The sequence below is a fragment of the Convolutriloba macropyga genome, chromosome 7 (genome assembly GCF_964194025.1).
Source record: "Convolutriloba macropyga chromosome 7, txConMacr16.3, whole genome shotgun sequence".
Classification (NCBI taxonomy): domain Eukaryota; kingdom Metazoa; phylum Xenacoelomorpha; order Acoela; family Convolutidae; genus Convolutriloba; species Convolutriloba macropyga.
In genome coordinates this window covers 73498610-73514400 of record NC_134474.1, presented here as the reverse complement: position 1 = coordinate 73514400, position 15791 = coordinate 73498610, and the positions used below count along the sequence as shown (strand labels likewise).

Below are 15791 nucleotides of genomic sequence, written 5' to 3'. Positions count from 1 at the left end.
AATATTACCTTTATAGTAAGCCATATATCTTAATATGTCAATGGTATATATCTATACTATATATCTATAGTATATATCTTAATACACCACCAATTGAATTGCAAAACATGACGATAACCATTTGAAATACGGATTGTCATTTGCTCCTCGATTCTGGTACTGGCTGCACTATCATAAATATGTCACTTGCCAACGAAATAATGTTTAATGGCATGCAAGCACAATGGTCAAAGAAAAAACAACTTGAACTCAAATCTTTTTCTAACGATATAGTAGAAACACTCAGAACATTAAAACACCAGTTCGTTGTAAGGATTGGAAAATTCAAAAAGCAAATCACGGTAGTTGCAGATGGCTTTCGATCCATCCTTGGACGTGATTTCTTCGATCAATTGGTAATAACTATCTCACAAAAGCCTTGCCCGAACATAGAGTTGAACACCGTTGAAACCCCTTGTGCAATAAAACAATCTCTAGCCAAGGAACTTCCGGAACTGATTTCAAGAATTGGTAAATCGAAACATCATACTGTCACCTCAAAATTTCATAGAAATTATCGTGTTACACACCAAAAAGGGGAAAAGTGCCAATCTATCTTCAACCAAAAGTAAAGATCGAACTCGAAAAATTGTTAAACGAAGGACATTGAAAAATTATCAAATTGTTCCGACCAGTTTTTCAACCAAAAGTAAAGATCGAACTCGAAAAAATGTTAAACGAAGGACATTGAAAAATTAACAAATTGTTCCGACCAGTTTTTCATATCTCCTATCGTTATCACAGTCAAAAAAGACCAATCAGTCAAAATAGCCTCAGATGCCAAAATTTTGGACAAAGCTATACACAAAAATAAGTTCAAGATGCCAAATATCGATTCCTTGATTCAAACAATTTCACAAACACTGTCAAACGCACCGCAAGAAACGGCTTATTTTACGACACTCGATTCGCAGTACGCGTATAGCCAACTAAATTTACATAGCGATACGGCCCGCCTTAGTAACTTCAATATTGTAAGCGGAGATATGACCGGCACTTATCGCTTCAAAACGGGATTTTACGGATTGACGAATAAACCTGCCGAATTCCAAAAAGCAATCGATTGTACGCTCGCCGGCCTGACTAATACATTATGTTTTCTAGACGATATACTGATAGTAAGTAGAGGCAGAATTGAAGACCATCTCGATCTCGTACGAAAATGCTTAATAAAATTAGATCAAGAAAATCTTCGAATTAATCTAGGAAAATGCCATTTTGCAAAAGATAAAATTGAATGGCTTGGACACAGTATCACTCAAACAGGAATAACACCATTATCCAATAAAACTGATGCCATCGAAAAATTATTATCACCCTCAAATCTCAAAAAATTGAGATCTTTTATGGGACCAGTACATCATCTCGGAAAAAATATTCCAAATCTATCGCAAATGTGTTAGCCACTTAGACCTCTCCTTGAGAAAAACACAAAATTTGTCTGGACAGATGAACCCAAACAACATTTCAAGTTGATAAAAACGAAAATTGCCGAAACAACAGAAAATAAGCACTTTAACCCAGATCTAGAAACACGTATAAAATGCGATGCCTCTCGCAAAGGTTTAGGTTGTGCATTAGAGCAACGAGCTCCGAACGGATGGCACACTGTAGCTTTAGCATCACGATTCTTAAATTCAGTAGAAGATCGTTATAGCATTAATGAGCTTGAATTATTGGGTGTTGTTTGGTCTATCGAACACTTCAAATATTACCTTTATAGTAAGCCATATATCTTAATATGTCAATAGTATATATCTATACTATATATCTATAGTATATATCTTAATACACCACCAATTGAATTGCAAAACATGACGATAACCATTTGAAATACGGATTGCCATTTGCTCCTCGGTTCTGGTACTGGCTGCACTATCATAAATATGTCACTTGCCAAGGAAATAATGTTTAATTGCGTGCAAGCACGATGGTCAGAGAAAAAACCACTTGAACTCAAATCTTTTTCTAACGATATAGTAGAAACACTCGGAACATTAAAACACCAGTTCGTTGTAAGGATTGGAAAATTCAAAAAGGAAAAATCACGGTAGTTGCACATGGTTTTCGACCCACCCTTGGACGTGATTTCTTCGACCAATTGGTAATAACTATCTCACAAAAGCCTTGCCCGAACATAGAGTTGAACACCGTTGAAACCCCTTGTGCAATAAAACAATCTCTAGCCAAAGAACTTCCGGAACTGATTTCAAGAATTGGTAAACCGAAACATCATACTGTCAACTCAAAATTTCATAGAAATTATAGTGTTACACACCAAAAAGAGGGAAAACTGCCAATCCATCTTCAACCAAAAGTAAAGATCGAACTCGAAAAATTGTTAAACGAAGGACATTGAAAAATTAACAAATTGTTCCGACCAGTTTTTCAACCAAAACTAAAGATCGAACTCGATAAAATGTTAAACGAAGGACATTGAAAAATTAACAAATTCTTCCGACCAGTTTTTCATATCTCCTATCGTTATCACAGTCAAAAAGGACCAATCAGTCAAAATATCCTTAGATGCCAAAATTTTGAACAAAGCTATACACAAAAATAAGTTCCGGATGCCAAATATCCATTCTTTGATTCAAACAATTTCACAAACACTGTCAAACGCACCGCAAGAAACGGCTTATTTTACGACACTTGATTTGCAGTACGCGTATAATTAATTAAATTTACATAGCGATACGGCCCGCCTTAGTAACTTCAATATTGTAAGCGGAGATATGACCGGCACTTACCGCTTCAAAACGGGATTTTACGGATAAACGAATATGCCTGCCGAATTCCAAAAAGCAATCGATTGTACGCTCGCCGGCCTGACTAATACATTATGTTTTCTAGACGATATACTGATAGTAAGTAGAGGCAGAATTGAAGACCATCTCGATCTCGTACGAAAATGCTTAATAAAATTAGATCAAGAAAATCTTCGAATTAATCTAGCAAAATGCCATTTTGCAAAATATAAAATTGAATGGCTCGGACAGAGTATCACTCAAACAGAAATAACACCATTATCCAATAAAACTGATGCCATCGAAAAATTATTATCACCCTCAAATCTCAAAAAATTGAGATCTTTTATGGGACCAGTACATCATCTCGGAAAAAATATTCCAAATCTATCGCAAATGTGTTACCCACTTAGACCTCTCCTTGAGAAAAACACAAAATTTTTCTGAATAGATGAACAAACATAATTTCAAGTTGATAAAAACGAAAATTGCCGAAACAACAGAAAATAAGCATTTTAACTTAGATCTAGAAACACGTATAAAATGCGCTGCCTCTCGCAAAGGTTTAGGTGGTGCATTAGAGCAACGAACTCTGAACGGATGGCACACTGTAGTTTTTGCATCACGATTCTTAAATTCAGTAGAAGATCGTTATAGCATTAATGAGCTTGAATTATTGGGTGTTGTTTGGTCTATCGAACACTTCAAATATTACCTTTATAGAAAGCCATTCACAGCAAAAACCATTTGCACCGCGAAATCGAGAATATTCCGCGACTAGGCAAAATGGCAATACAATTAGAAAAATAACACCAAATAACTCCAATTCCAATGCCCAAATCGAGACAGCAAATATTCCCCACTCGCTTTTTGCCTTAAATCATTTCACCAATCAGTCGGATAAAAATCTCAATCATTTCCAACGAGATGCTAAGAGCTTCCACAACGTATTGATGATGTCGAACTCTGATGAAGAAACACTCATGCAATTGAAACTCTCTACACTCTCAAAAGTACGGTTTTTTGATGAAGCAGGCCCATCTACCGCTCCATCAGTACAAGAAAAACCATCTACCCCAAACACGGACACAACAACACTGACTTCACCGTCCACAGATTTGTACACGGACGCTTTCAACTTTGCCTTAAAGATATTCTCCATTTCTTTAATGGCGAGCCTCACATCAAAGTATGCAATCCTCAAGGAAATCAGGGACTGTGTGCTAACGGACAATGAACACAGGTGCCGCCAAATAAGCTCCCACATACATAGCTTTTGGAAGGACCTCCACATAAAGAAGGGCTGCGTATGTATAGATGATCGCATCGCCATCCCCAACTCAATTAAAGACGCTTACGTGGAAGCGATTACATAATGAAAAATTAACAAATTGTTGCGACCATTTTTTCAAATCTATCGTTATCACAGTCAAAGACCAATCAGTCAAAATAGCCTCAGATGCCAAAATTTTGGACAAAGCTATACACAAAAATAAGTTCAAGATGCCAAATATCGATTCCTTGATTCAAACAATTTCACAAACACTGTCAAACACACCGCAAGAAACGGCTTATTTTACGACACTCGATTCGCAGTACGCGTATAGCCAACTAAATTTACATAGCGATACGGCCCGCCTTAGTAACTTCAATATTGTAAGCGGAGATATGACCGGCACTTATTGCTTCAAAACGGGAATTTACGGATTAACGGATATGCCTGCCGAATTCCAAAATTCAATCGATTGTACGCTCGCCGGCCTGACTAATACATTCTGTTTTCTAGACGATATACTGATAGTAAGTAGAGGCAGAATTGAAAATCATCTCGATCGCGTACGAAAATGCTGAATAAAATTAGATCAAGAAAATCTTCGAATTAATCTAGGAAAATGCCATTTTGCAAAAGATAAAATTGAATGGCTTGGACACAGTATCACTCAAACAGGAATAACACCATTATCCAATAAAACTGATGCCATCGAAAAATTATTATCACCCTCAAATCTCAAAAAATTGTGATCTTTTATGGGATCAGTACATCATCTCGGAAAATTTATTCCAAATCTATTGCAAATGTGTTACCCACTTAGACCTCTCCTTAAGAAAAACACAAAATTTGTCTGGACAGATGAACACAAACAACATTTCAAGTTGATAAAAACGAAATTGCCGAAGCAACAGAAAATAAGCATTTTAACCCAGATCTAGAAACACGGATAAAATGCGATGCCTCTCGCAAAGGTTTAGGTTGTGCATTAGAGCAACGAACTCCGAACAGATGGCACACTGTAGCTTTTGCATCACGATTCTTAAATTCAGTAGAGGATCGTTATAGCATTAATGAGCTTGAATTATTGGGTGTTGTTTGGTCTATCGAACACTTCAAATATTACCTTTATAGTAAGCCATATATCTTAATATGTCAATAGTATATATCTATACTATATATCTATAGTATATATCTTAATACCACCAATTGAATTGCAAAACATGACGATAACCATTTGAAATACGGATTGCCATTTGCTCCTCGATTCTGGTACTGGCTGCACTATCATAAATATGTCACTTGCCAAGGAAATAATGTTTAATTGCGTGCAAGCACGATGGTCAGAGAAAAAACCACTTGAACTCAAATCTTTTTCTAACGATATAGTAGAAACACTCGGAACATTAAAGCACCAGTTCGTTATAAGGATTGGAAAATTCAAAAGGGAAAAATCACGGTAGTTGCACATGGTTTTCGACCCACCCTTGGACGTGATTTCTTCGACCAATTGGTAATAACTATCTCACAAAAGCCTTGCCCGAACATAGAGTTGAACACCGTTGAAACCCCTTGTGCAATAAAACAATCTCTAGCCAAAGAACTTCCGGAACTGATTTCAAGAATTGGTAAACCGAAACATCATACTGTCAACTCAAAATTTCATAGAAATTATAGTGTTACACACCAAAAAGGGGGGAAACCGCCAATCCATCTTCAACCAAAAGTAAAGATCGAACTCGAAAAATTGTTAAACGAAGGACATTGAAAAATTATCAAATTGTTCCGACTAGTTTTTCAACCAAAAGTAAAGATCGAACTCGAAAAAAGGTTAAACGAAGGACATTGAAAAATTAACAAATTGTTCCGACCAGTTTTTCATATCTCCTATCGTTATCACAGTCAAAAAAGACCAATCAGTCAAAATAGCCTTAGATGCCAAAATTTTGAACAAAGCTATACAAAAAAAATAAGTTCCAGATGCCAAATATTGATTCTTTGATTCAAACAATTTCACAAACACTGTCAAACGCACCGCAAGAAACGGCTTATTTTACGACACTCGATTGGCAGTACGCGTATAGCCAATTAAATTTACATTGCGATACGGCCCGCCTTTGTAACTTCAATATTGTAAGCGGAGATATGACCGGCAATTATCGCTTCAAAACGGGAATTTACGGATTAACGGATATGCCTGCCGAATTCCAAAAAGCATAGTAAGTAGAAGCAGAAATGAAGATCATCTCGATCTCGTACGAAAATGCTTAATAAAATTAGATCAAGAAAATCTTAAAATTAATCTAGCAAAATGCCATTTTGCAAAAGATAAAATTGAATGGCTTGGACACAGTATCACTCAAACAGGAATAACACCATTATCCAATAAAACTGATGCCATTGAAAAATTTTTATCACCCTCAAATCTCAAAAAATTGCGATCTTTAAGGGGATCAGTACATCATCTCGGAAAAAATATTACAAATCTATCGCAAATGTGTTACCCACTTAGACCTCTCCTTGAGAAAAACTTAAAATTTGTCTGAACAGATGAACACAGACAACAATTCAACTTGATAAAAACAAAAACTGCCGAAACAACAGAAAATAAGTATTTTAACCCAGATCTAGAAACACGTATAAAATGCAATGCCTCTCGCAAAGGTTTAGGTTGTGCATTAGAGCAACGAACTCTGAACGGATGGCACACTTTAGTTTTTGCATCATGCTTCTTAAATTCAAAAGAAGATCGTTATAGCATTAATGATCTTGAATTATTGGGTGTTGTTTGGTCTATCGAACACTTCAAATATTACCTTTATAGTAAGCCATTCACACTCAACCAATCAGCGAGCTTTGTTATCAATAATGAAAACAGAGCTAACAAATCTAATAATAGTCGTCTAACACGTTGTGTCGATAGGCTTTTACGTTTTGACTTCACAATAGATCATCTCCCTGGCTCGAAAATGAGACTAGTTGGCTATATTTCGCGAGAACCTCAAAAAGCTGTTAATTTTTCTACTTATGATGAGCAATTCATAGTTGCTTAATTGGACGCAATTAAACGCAGCGCAAAAAGCTTTTTATTATATGCAAAATTACACAAATTTTGCGGCGGGATATCCACTTATAAAACCTCAAAAAATCCGATTTCCAATAACAAATTATGCAGTGAATTTGCACCGCGAAATCGACAATACTCCTCGATTACGTAAAATGGCAATACAATTAGCAAATTAACACCAAATAACTCCAATTCCAATGCCCAAATCGAGAAGGCAAATATTCCCCACTCGCTTTTTGCCTTAAATCATTTCACCAATCAGTCGGATAAAAATCTCAATAATTTCCAACGAGATGCTAATAGCTTCCACGACGTATTGATGATGTCGAACTCTGATGAAGAAACACTCATGCAATTGAAACACTCTACATTCTTAAAAGTACGGTTTTTCGATGAAGCAGGTCCATCCACCGCTCCATCAGTGCAGGAAACACCATCTACCCCAAACACGGCCACAACGACAGTGACTTCACCGTCAACAGATTTGTACACGGACGCTCTCAACTTTACCTTATTAAAGATATTCTCCATTACTTTGATGGCGAGCCTCACATCAAAGTACGCAATACTCAAGGAAATCAGGGACTGTGTGCTAACGGACAATGAACACAGGTGCCGCCAAATAAGCTCCCACATACATAGCTTTTGGAAGGACCTCCACGTAAAGAACGGCTGCGTATGTATAGATGACAGCATCGCCATCCCCAAATCAATTAAAGACGCTAACGTGGAAGCGATACATGCCACACCCAGTGAGTTGAGGCATGACGGACATGGCAACACATGCATGGTAGCCGTACAAGCATCGAGACATCATCACAATAACGGCAAAATGTAACCCTTGCCTCAAAATTGGTAAATAATTGAAGTCTATTATTCCTTCTAGCAAATGGGCACCATTAAAACTGTGCAAAGTACCAAATGAAGAAATTCAAATTGATCTTGGCGGACCAATTTATAATGAAAAGAATCAAGAAGTCTTTTTCTCGCATGTATAGATCAATTTTCTAAATTTCCAACATCGGAGGTATTTGACAGAGCAAATGCAGATAATATTTTGAAATTCCTTCAAGGGTATGTTTTACTACACGGAATACCTCGTACGATTAGATTAGATCAAGCTCGGTGCCAAACTGGTCAACAAATTAAAGCATTTTGTAATCAAAATAATATACAATTAATTGAAGCTCCAATACACGACCACAGAGCAATTGGGCTAGTTGAAAGGCTAATTCAAACAATCAAGAATCGCTTAGCTTGTATTAAAACGGCGACGCAAAATCACTTTAATTTGAAAGCATCGATAATTTATTATTTATCAACTCCGTATCTGTCGCCAAAAGACTATTAATATCTCACCGTTTGATGCGCACTTTGGTAGAAAATCGAACTCTCCACTAAGTAATATTTCAACCGAACCTGACCCTAGTACTCTCACATATAAACCAATTTTAAATAATTTTAAATATTTGGACATGGAGACAGTTCGCTGGGACGATTTAATCTCGGATGAGCAATGGGACACTGAATCAAGGAGCGACATCGAACTAGAGATACTCAGAGATCGACTAAGCAAGGATGCGGTTCGACGATGTATTGTAGATCCTGATAAGGAATCACGAGTGATCCCACACCCAGATGTTGGTCAGGGAGTACCCAGAACTGAGGCCTCACTAACATTGATATTGGCGAAGAAAAAACCCAAAAGCAAAAGATCTAAGAAGTCTGGACGGTCTTTACGAGGTCCTGGCGCCCGGGTCATTGGTGATAAAATAGACGCATAGACGTCCATAATAAAAAAACCGGGAAAACGAAGTAACCATAAGAAACTCTGATTTGGCTAAATTCGGGAAAAAAAGCAGAGAGACAAACTGACTTGCAAGATTACGCTAACAGAAGGCCAAAAACACCATCAGGAAAAATCACAGGATCTGATAGATCAACACGCTAGAGAGGCAAGACGAAAGTTAGAGGTCAACAAAAAGATAAAACAAGAAAATCGCTGATGACATGAGCGCAGTCTCTTCTATCCATTCGAATGTGTCAAGAGCGTTGCGAGTGCGAAGCCGACGAAACCGAAGGAAACCTTGGTAACCACACCGCCGCAACCACCTAGAGAGACTGTGATTGATTTCTCACCGCCAATGGTCCTACCGCAGACATTTATAGTAATCACGGAGCCACCGACCCGACCGAAGCGAAAGGCAGCCACTAAAGCTACGGAAGCTGTACAACCATCTTACAAACGAAAACGCTCCTCCCCATCCGTAACTGAATCAGACGAATCATTGGCGTCAACACAAACTTGTCACCCAACCGTATCATCTACTTCGGCACCTTAACGACAAAAACGAAGGCAGATGATTAAGCAACAACAAATGCAGAATAAATCGATTGTATCAACTATTCAAAAAACAGCCGCCAGTAATCAAAATGTGGAATCAGATTTTACAGCAGGCCCCTGTTCGCCGGTACAATCATTTCCAACTCAATACTACGTCTCTTCAAACTATGAAGGACCCGAAACATCAAAGAGTTGGCGAGGCGGAAGGCATCTATAAAAGTGACTCTGATTAAACTCTCCACAAACATTATAGTATTAATTATAGTAACAAGCGCATACTTTATTAATTTCCTGATAATTTATTTCGTTGTTTATTTTTGTAGAGGGGAAATGTGATATAGTATAATTGGGTCATTGATATTGTAGTGCTAAATCCCCTATTTTTATTTAAACTTTAATTTAGTTCATTTTCATCATTTTAGTTCCAATTTGTTCAATCCTGTTTTGAAGATCAAATCTTGCTCTTTCATGCCTGCTAAATTTGATTACTTAACGTTGTGATTTAATTGTTTGTTCATAATGCCTGCTCATTCTGTTTTACTGGAAATTTCCAATTTTAGTTATGATAAGTTATGATCAAATTGCAGATGAAAATTCTGTAGTTCCCATTTATTCATTCTCTTGAATCTAAATTCAATTTTCAGTTGACTCTCTGTATTTCGAATTTCGTTCCGCGAATCACTCAATCCAAAATATCAAATACAAGAATAGATTCGCTAAGCAAAATACTAGTCTAAAAGTTAACGCTGTATTTGCGATGCGAAAACCACTTAAAAGTGAGACTCAGAAAGTTCAATCCACCAAGCACAAATTTAGTAGTGGAAACGCTCCGCGAAATCACTAATAATTTCGCAGCAACTAGTATCATAAATCCGCTCCGCAAATCTACCCGACTACAGAAAACGATTTCTGTGCGACAGTCCCCCACAAATGTGAGAAAAGTTTTTGTCCTCCCCGGCACAATTCGAGAAAATTTTTACAAGTTTTTTTCCCTCCGGCAAAATTGACAGACATAATTTTTCGACCTCAAGAATGTACCGTATGATTTTTCACGGGGGGGGGGGGGGGGGGGGGGGGGGGGAGTTCCTCTCGTGACAATACGTGCATTTTAGTATACTACTAGCTCATCTGACATAGATCGGTTGCAGTTTGATTGCTATCGGATAGTTGATCGTTTTCACGGAACCGGATGTCCAAATTGCATCAGTTGGTCATCGTTTAATTATACAGAAGAACTTATGAAACAGGTATTAAACCCTCGTAAGTCGGTGTTTTCTTGCAACACCTGCTCGGGATTATGAGACGAATATCACTCCGACTTCGATGTATGTTCAGATCAAAACTTGTTCAGATTTAAAAATTGCCCGTTTAGGGTGTTTCAGTAAAATGAAGTACTTTAACTGGACGTAGTTGAGCCAAGTGGATTTTATGATATGAATGGAGTGAAACCTCCAACTGAAATCCGTAACCTAAACTTTCTCTGAAAAATCCAAACTGCCTTCTTCAGAATCATCTTCATATAATCTATACTGTGAGCATAGGAAGGCTCCATTACATTAGTGCACAAACGTTCAATTAGTCTGGATTGCAGTTGAGTTCCCCACAGATATAGACACAGAAATCTACCATTTTCTGTCGTCAAAGTCAAAAAACATTACTTTCTGGCACTAAAAAACCTTAGCTACATCACTCAGAGATAGTTTGAGAGATGATTTATGTTTGTAAAGCATCATCCTTAAAAACACCTCAACTGCCGTTATATTTCTGCTAACCTTAACGGCCGAACCCGTGGACACGGGACAATTTTCATGTGCTACTTCCGAAACTCTTTCTAGAGACACCTCGGAGCCTGCCAGCGGAGGAGATGGCTTGGTTAACAACCACTACAACAAATGTTCTCGGAAGAAATTACGTTGACTTATTTTACAATCAGAGAAAAGCTCAAGTCTTTCTATTTACAGCCAGATAACACAGTAATCAACTTGACAGAGCGAGCACGTTTAACCTAATTAACATAATTTCTTAGGTAACACGTGTTCATAATGCACGTATACGGGCACTCAAATCTTCAAACAATTTTAGGCGACTTATAAGGCTTAAAAAGACACTAAAGGTTCGAAGATTGAAGTTTAAGACAAACATCGCACTCCCATGCCCTTAATTTGGGGGTTAGTTGTTGGAGCGTTGAAGCGGAGGGTGACTGGGGTGTAGAATGGGGTGGGGTGGTGTTGTGGGGGTGGTAAGGTTGGGTAAGGTGTCTGCAATTTGGATAGGGAGGTGGATTATTATGGGAAGAAAATTGCTCAAAACGACCTTTCGAACTTGAGCATTAACCGCAGTTCCTAACTACAATATATAAGTATCTACGTCACTGCTAAAATCTAATTTTTAAAAATAGTATACCAAGTTCAAAAACAGAAGTCACTGTTCGATTGCAGACGTCAAAGTTTAAGTCAAGAACAAATTTGCTTCAGCAAAAAAAATCGATTATCAACACTCCTCTTTCAGTCGTAAAAAGGCCGTATGACTAATATAATTGCAATCGTTTGAGAGTAATCAATTAATAACCACGTGTTGGTAAGCAGTTTTGATTGAGCGTCCAAATCATCGAGGCTTGATATGCTTCGGTTACCAAGTAACAAAGACAACAATCTGATGCAATCACTACCATAAAAATACCAACGCTACTACCACGACCACCAAGCTTCCCATCATTACCATCACTAGCACACTCAACTAGCCATAATTAACAATACTACGAACTCACTTTTATGCACACCTACTGTGATTTATGTTATTATGCACAGTTACCGTACCCATTATACGGGATATGGTCTTTGTCTCAAATCTACAGGTCGAGCCCCGCGTCAAAACTGGACCAAATACTATTTAAGAACATAGCTGGCAGATTGCCATAAAATAGCCGCAATAGCTTTGCAGATCTGCAGTCTCAAAAAAACAGTAAAATAGACAGACCAAAAAAAATTCGTCTTTTCATTGAAGGCTGATATGTTATATTTTGATTGAAAATCTGTATAAGTTTTTGCTGCCTCTATTAGCTGCTCTCTAATTACCTTCATTTAGAGTGACACACACCCATTTGACCTTATCTCTTTGAATTAAAGTAAATAAAAGTCAATTTCAAAATGAAGTCATTTTTGTGAGTAAGGCAAGTGTGACCAATTTTAATCACGCGAATGAACAAAAAACTTGCTCCGCGAAGAGCGAAAAATGACGTCACGCACGCACTCCAGTTGGAATTGCTTGAACGAATGAACAAAAAGCAGATTTAAAGTGGTTGTGACGTCATATGGTCGTAACAAAAATCGTGACGACGAAATAAAAAACATAGCCGGAAGAATTCCGTAAGCGACTCGAAGCATCAAAACTCCACTAACAAAACCGTAATTGCAGCTGAAGCCATTACCTTTTGTATTAAACCATTAACTCATTAGCTCCCCAGGTTTGATCTAAAAATTGATGAAAATTAAACCACTGTCACCAAGAGAAACGAAATGCAGCAAAATTTTAAACTATTGAAAACGTGTGGTTACGTTAAAAAGTCCGAAAAAATTAGACACTGATCCAAAATACTGATAGGCTGAAATAACTGACTGGACCATCAATTGCCCTAAAATAATTCATGATTCTAATATCAAAAAGATCGCGAAAGCAAACGGCAGATAATAATATTTGATAATAATCAAAGTTGAATTTTTTAGAATGGAATGCTCAAATTTAAGAATCAGAATACCACTACAATTAGATTTCTAATCACTGCACTAAGACAAAAACAACACATACTTCTTCCTTGTTGTATATATGCTAGACAACATGATTAAATACTAATTCAAAAATTAAATTAATAGAAAACACATAAGCAACAGAATAATAAGCAAAGGCAAAAAATCGTTCAAAAAGAATACCCAGGCCCGAAACAATGGCAGAAAATAGTAACAATTGGAAAATTTGAAAAAAAAACTTTCTAACAAACTCTCAGTACTGACTTATGTTGAATGAAATCAATTGCAAACCAAAGAAATGAAAATATAAGAAAAAGCTGGAATCCTTCAATGTTTTAATAACTGAAAAAAAAATCAATATCACGAACATAAATGTAGGTGCCAGGACAAAACTAAAATAATACAAACTAAAAGTTGAAGCATATGGACACAATGTTAGGAACGCTGTAATAGAGACTAATTCTTGATTTTTGAAAGTTAATCAAATTAAAAAAATCATGAAAAACGAACACATTTCATTGTTTAGCATTCGAGACATAGAAAAGACAACGAGTCATCCGAGACAAAGATTGATCCTTCTGAACAGGAAAAAAAGAAAAAGCAGAATTCAAACATACGAAACATTTAAACATTTTTCAAAAAAAAATGGTCAAAAAACTTTTTTAAGACTCCATTTATGAAAAAACTTTTAACTGTTTTTCAAAAACTTAACGAAAAAAATGATTCAATTTTGATTGAAACGAAATTAACGTCCCTCATGTTGCACAAAAAAACTATTTCTAGTAATTAAATCCAAAAAATACAAATTAAAACTGACAAAAATTGTAAAAAAAACTACCAAAATCGGATTAGCATATGTACAATATTATCAACAAAATTACATCCGAGGTAGAAACAGGCGATAAATGAATTATAGAAAATAGTTGCCATATTAACTGATTACTGACAAAAAGACGACTGAAAGATCCAAAAAAAGAAATTAATAGAAAAAAGCCAAAAACTTGAACAATTTTGAACTTGAACGCCAAAACACTGTGGTGTCAATTTTCGAGGTTTACATTTCAATATAGGATCGAATGCATTTTACTTCCACAAAAAAAAACAAATTACAAGCAAAGAAACTGGGCCACTTAGACGAAAATACGGCTGAAAACGGTTATCTATATGTGCCATTCAGTCAAAAACTACTTTTCAAAGTCAAAAAGTCATTCATTAAACGCAGCGCATGACCAAAAAAACTTCTCTCGCTCAGAAAAAAAATAGTTCACACGGCAATTTTACCCATTTTCGCTTTTAGGTCAGAACAGCGTCTGAACGAATAGTACTTCCGGTAAAAAAAACCTTAAGAAAACCAATACTCCTTTTCGAGTCGTAAAAAACCAAGAGAAGGCCAATAATAGCCCCAGCTATCGCTGTGCGGCTATTAAAAATGATTTAAAAAAACTAGATTTCTATCGGATTCAAATTAGTATTCACCAAAATTAAAGACCTCTTCTGAAGCTCAAGAAAAGCGTACGTTACTGATTCTTCATGCATTCAATTTCGGAGCGCACAAGCAAAAAAGTTAATTCAAAAAATTTTCAGTAATTGACTTCAATTGAAATCATCAAGTTGATACTACTTCGCATCTGACAAATTTTGCTACAACCTTGAGACCGCCCGTGTCTTTTCATACTAAATTTTTAATAACTATTTGAAGTACAGAAATCAGATCAATTGTGACAACAGAGAATAATGATGTAGCTTAACAGCCGGCCAGTTCATGAAACAGTGGTGCGGAATATAGATATCAATAGATCCATGGGTTTTGGAGTGGATGCATCACGCAATACTTATTCAAATTTTATAACGTACAACTAGCAGTCATCATTATACAGGAGTCGTTAAGTGACCTTAAGGACGTTAAGGGTTTAGAGTATTCACCATAGTGTTAAAAAGTAATCTAGAGAGTGCTAAAAAGTCATTTATCATGAAAAGCATCACTGAAAAAAATTAAAAAGAAGTGAACCCCACAAAAGCAGTAAAAGAGCAGCGTCAGAAGATCAGGAAAATCACTATTTTGAGGTCTTTGGTGAGAATCAAATGTTGAACAAAAAAATGAGCGTCAGACGACACAACAAAAGAGAAACCAAGCCACCCGCTATATTACTACGCCCAGAATACATCATCGCAGCTGTAGTAACTAAAATGGCAAATAGTCCTTCAAAAGAAATAACAGAAATGTATGACCTTTAGCATCTTCACTCCGGTCATTGAGGTTTCAGAGTAAAACTGAACAAAACTTGTGATCGATATAACTTAAATAAAGGTTTTACTCATTAGCTCAATAAGGTTGGTAGTTCAAAGGGTGATCCGCAAAAAAAAACTGCTCAGTACAAATTGTTTCACATAAAAGCACATTGCAATATACTCACAGATAGAATTACACAATTTTAATTCAATTATTGTACAATTTTGAAATGAAAACCGACTAACGTCAGATGAACTGCTCTCGAACGACAGACGCAATCCCCAATTCTGTTGTACCCTGCTGGGGGGGGGGGGGGGGGGTGGTTTGGATGATGTATATTAGGGCTTAGTA

General features: G+C 36.7%; 2 protein-coding genes across 2 annotated transcripts in view; both read right to left on the bottom strand.

Annotated features, from left to right (window-relative positions):
* The window catches only part of LOC142343318 (dCTP pyrophosphatase 1-like), a 247818-nt gene that overhangs the window by 96721 nt on the left and 135306 nt on the right, over positions 1-15791 (bottom strand). The gene's annotated exons all lie outside the window — the stretch shown is intronic.
* LOC142343315 (DNA polymerase delta subunit 2-like) overlaps positions 1-15791 on the bottom strand; it is a 209193-nt gene that overhangs the window by 58096 nt on the left and 135306 nt on the right. The window lies entirely within an intron of this gene.